This window comes from Oncorhynchus kisutch, linkage group LG5 (genome assembly GCF_002021735.2).
Source record: "Oncorhynchus kisutch isolate 150728-3 linkage group LG5, Okis_V2, whole genome shotgun sequence".
NCBI lineage: Eukaryota > Metazoa > Chordata > Actinopteri > Salmoniformes > Salmonidae > Oncorhynchus > Oncorhynchus kisutch.
Window position 1 is genome coordinate 41,261,022 of NC_034178.2, and position 5,455 is coordinate 41,266,476.

The window sequence follows — 5,455 nt, forward strand, 5'->3', positions numbered from 1 at the left end:
TGTACTTATTCAAGAGTTTTTCTTTCTTTCTTTTTTACTATTTTCTACACTGTAGAATAATAGGGAAGACATCAAAGCTATGAAATAACATATGGAATCATGTTGTAACCAAAAAAGTGTTTATCAAATCAAAACATATTTATATTTGAGATTCTTCAAAGTAGCCAACCTTTGCCTCGATGACAGCTTTACTCAGCACACTCTTGGCATTATCTTAACCAGCTTCAAGAGGAATGCTTTTCCAAAAGTCTTGAAGGAGTTCCAACATATACTGACACTTGTTGGCTGCTTTTCCTACACTCATCCCAAACCACCTCAATTGGGTTGAGGTCGGTTGATTGTGGAGGCCAGGTCATCTGATGCAGCACTCCATCACGCTCCTTCTTGGTCAACTATCCCTTACACAGCCTGGAGGGGTGTTTTGGTTCATTGTTCTGTTGAAAAACAAATGATAGTAACACTATGTGCAAACCAGATGGGATGGCGTATTGCTGCAGAATGCTGTGGTAGCCATAATTGGTTAAGTGTGTCCTGAATTCTAAATAAAACACTGAGAGTTTCACAAGCAAAGCACCCCCACACCATCACACCTCCTCCTCCATGCTTCACGGTGGGAACCACACATGCGGAGATCATCCGTTCACCTTCTCTGCGTCTCAAAAAACATGGCGGTTCGAACCAAAAATCTCACATTTGGACTCATCAGACCAAAGGACAGATTTCCACCGGTCTAATGTACATTGCTCGTGTTTCTTGGCCCAAGCAAGGCTCTTCTTCTTGAAGCAATGTTCTTCTTCTTCTATTGGTGTCCTTTAGTAGTGGTTTCTTTGCAGCAATTCGACCATGAAGGCCTGATTCACACAGTGTCTGTTACTTGAACTCTGTGAAGCATTTATTTGGACTGCAATTGTCATGGTTCAACTTGTCAACAGAGGGCATCAGCGACCATCCTAGAGACAATTATGACACTTCGGTGCGCTCTATTACTCATTATCATTTCCCCTTTAAAAGAGGTGTGTTTTCCGTTTCTCTTTACAGAAGATTGAATTGTTTACATGTGCTTTTGTTTCCTGAGTGAGTTTTAGAGACTTAGTATTTGTTAGTTTTTTACCAGTGTACTGTGATCCTGTGGCTACTGTTTCTCAGTAATGTATTTATGTTTATCCTTAACCACTGATGGTTATATATATATATTTTTAAATTAAATTCCCGTGACTCACAGAATTGGGAATGGAGGGAGCACAGATGGTTCACTGTGGGGGTAGTCCTGAATCAGGACAAGGGGTGACAGGGAAGGATGGGGGATACAAATATTGGTTAAGGGTATAGTAATTGATGCAGGGAATCTTGTTGGGTCTGGTCTCTTCTCTGCACCTGGGTCCAACCTCGCCATGTCACAGCAATATGAGGTGCTGCTAACTTGAGGTGCTAATGAACTTATCCTCTGCAGCTGAGGTAACTCTGGGTTCTTCTTTTCCTGTGGTGTTCCTCATGAGAGCCAGATTCATCATAGCGCTTGATGGTTTTTGCGACTGCACTGGAAGGAACTTTTAAAGTTCTTAATTTTCCGGATTGACTGACCTTCATATCTTAAAGTAATGATTGGCTGTTGTTTCTCTTTGCTTATTTGAGCTGTTTTTGCCATAACATGGACTTTGCCATTTACCAAACAGTTTATCTTCTGTATACCACCCCTACCTTGTCACAACACAACTGATTGTCTCAAATGCATTTAAGAAATAAATAAATCCCGCAAATGAACTTATAACAAGGCACACCTGTAAATTGAAATGCATTCCAGGTGAAGCTAGTTGAGAGAATGCTAAGAGGGTGCAAAGCTGTCATCAACGCGAAGGGTGGCTACTTTGAAGAATCTGTTAAACACTTTTGTTGGTTACTACATGTTTCCATAAGTGTTATTTCATAGTTTTACTGTCTTCACTATTATTTTATAATGTAGAAAATAGTAAAAATAAGGAAAAACCCTTGAATCAGTAGATGTGTCCATACTTTTGACTGATTAAATATACACTACCGTTCAAATGTTTGGGGTCACTTTGAAATGTCCTTGTTTTTGAAAGAAAAGCATTTTTTTTGTCCGTTAAAATAACATAACATTTATCAGAAATACAGTGTAGACATTGTTAAGGTTGTAAATGACTATTGTAGCTGGAAACAGCATATTTTTAATGGAATATCTACATCGATATCAATATCTACATAATCAGCAACCATCACTCCTGTGTTCCAATGGCACGTTATATTAGCTAATCCAAGTGTCATTTTAAAAGGTTAATTGATCATTAGAAAACCCTTTTGCAATTATGTTTGCAAAAGTCTGTGACTGTTGTTGTCACAGTCGTAAAGAGGAGACCAAAGCGCAGCGTGATTAGAATACATTTTAATAAAGACGGACACTAAACAAACAACAAAACAACAAAACAATAACCCAAGAAATACCCAAAGAAGATGGCTGCCTAAATATGGTTCCCAATCAGAGACAACGATAAACACCTGCCTCTAATTGAGAACCAATCTACGCAAATATAGACACATATAAAACACCTAGATGATAAACAACCCCATAAACCTACAAAACCCCTAGACAGTACAAAAGCACATACATCACCCATGTCACACCCTGACCAAACCAAAACAATAAAGAAAGCAAAGAATACTCAGGTCAGGGCGTGACAGTTGTGCTGATTAAAGAAGCAATAAAACTGGCCTTTTTTATACTAGTTGAGTATCTGGAGCATCAGCATTTGTGGGCTCGATTACAGGCTCAAAAAGTTCAGAATCAAAGGACTTAAAAAAAAAACTTGTGAGTCTATTCTTGTGCTGAGAAATTAAGGCTATTCCATGTGAGAAATTGCCAAGAAACTGAAGATCTTGTAAACGTGGTGTGCTACGCCCTTCACAGAACAGCGCAAACTGGCTCTAATCAGAATAGAAAGATGAGTGGGAGGCCCCGGTGCACAACTAAGCAAGAGGACAAGGAGATTACAGTGTCTAGTTTGAGAAACAGACAACTCAAAGGTCCTCAATTGGCAGCTTTATTAAATAGTACCCGCAAAATACCTGTCTCAATGTCAACAGTGAAGAGGTGACAACGGGATGCTGGCCTTCTTTCTGAAACATTATATTTACATAAGTATTCAGACCCTTTACTCAGTACTTTGTTGAAGCTATTTTGGCAGCGATTACAGGCCAAGTCTTCTTGGGTATGAGACTACAAGCTTGGCACACCTGTATATGGGGAGTTTCTCCCGTTCTTCTCTGCAGATCCTCTCAAGCTTTGTCTGGTTGGATGAGGAGTGACGCTCCACAGCTATTTCAGGTATCTCCAGAGATATTTGATCAGGATCAAGTCCGTGCTCTGGCTGGGCCACTAAAGGACTTTCAAGGAGACGAAGCCGAAGCCACTCCTGCATTGTCTTGGCTGTGTGCTTAGGGTCGTTGTCCTGATGGAAGGTCACCCCAGTCTGATATCCTGAGCGAGCTGGAGCAAGTTTTCATCAACTATCTCTCTGTACTTTGCTCCATTCATCTTTCCCTCGATCATGACTAGTCTCCCAGTCCCTACCGATGAAAAACGTCCTCACAGCATGATGCTGCCACCACCATGATTCACTGTAGGGATGTTACCATGTTTCCTCCAGACGTGACTCTTCGCATTTAGGCCAAAGAGTTCAATCTCGGTTTCATCAGACCAGAGAATTTTGTTTCTCATGGAAAGCCCTCATTTCAGCAAACTCCAAGTAGCCTGTCATGTGTCTTTCCTGAGGAGTGGATTCCGTCTGGCCACTCTACCATAAAGACCTGATTGGAGTGCTGCAGAGATGGTTGTCCTTCTAGAAGGTTCTTTTTCTTGGTCACCTCCCTGACGAAGGCCCTTCTTCCCCGATTGCTAAGTTTGGCAGGAAGAGCTCAAGGTAGCAAGAGTCTTTGTGGTTCCAAATGTTTTCCATTTAAGAATGAGAGAGGCCACTGTGTTTTTGGGGACCTTCAATGCTGCAGACTTTTTTGGATACCATTCCCCAGATCTGTGCCTCGACACAATCCTGTCTCTGAGCTCTACGAGCAAGTCCTTCGACCTAATGGCTTGATATTTGCTCTGACATGCTCTGTCTACTGTGGGACCTTATATAGACAGGTGTGTGACTTTCCAAATCCAGTCCAATAAATGTAATTTACGACAGGTGGACTCCAATCAAGTTGTAGAAAAATCTCAAGGATGATCAATGGAAACAGGATGCGCCTGAACTCAATTTCGAGAGTCATAGCAAAGAGTCTGAATACTTATGTACTAGTCAAAAGTTTAGACACATGTACTCATTCCAGGGTTTTTCTTTATATTTACTATTTTCCACATTGTAGAATAATAGTGAAGACATCAACACTATGAAATAACACATATGGAATCATGTAGTAAGCAAAATAATTGTTAAACAAGTCAAAATATATTTTAGATTATTCAAAGTAGCCACCCTTTGACTTGATAACAGCTTTGCACACTGATTGGAATCAATGTGCCCCATACACTTTTAGCACAGAGAATTCATATAAAATTCATACTTAAGAGCTCTCAGATACCGCCGTTGGTTGTTGATTATGTACCGATTTTTTTTTCCAATGGGATAGGTTGATCAGTAGAATATATTCTAGGAAGATTCTAGTTCATATTACAGCCCTCAGATGATAGTTTTTCATCCTCTGAATATGATATCTCCTATCATTAGTGTTGGTTGCCAAGGACAGCAGGGAAGATGAAGTTCATATATTTTTTGGGCAACTACATACATTTTTTATTATAGTTAGTTTCTGATAACCTGTTATATGTCCATCGTACGTCGTGTAGCATAACATAGATATGTGTTACCAATATGTCTGTTTAGGCAGTTTCCTATGAACATAGCCTGGTGTATGAAGTAACGATAATAGCAATCTGTTAATTGTCAAGCATGTTTGTCATTCATCATATTCAATATAAAGGCAATGAATTATCCTGACTAATAATCCACCACCACCACAGTGGGCAATGTGAAAGGTATTGTTTTTCGTTTTACCATGAATAAGTAACAATGTGCAATACCGGATATATCTTACATGAATCCTTAGAATATTGGAAGTTGAGGTCCTAAGAGCCACAGAAATACACCTTGTAAGTACCGCAGATTACTTCTAACTACCATGTAGTTACAGTGAAATTCATTACAAATATTTTTGTTAGCTTGAAGAAATTTTCAGCATGTCGTTTATTTAATTCCTTTGATTATTTGTAAGTTAACGAATGTATCAATAGATACAAACAAAGAAGCATGTAACCCTAGTTTTTAATTCTGCTTTCCAGATTCATTTGTATAGTTTTTTATTAAAGTTTATGGGATGCAAGTCTACTGTGTTTTCACATATCACATGGGAGGTCCCCTTGCTATCTATGCCAGTTCACCTA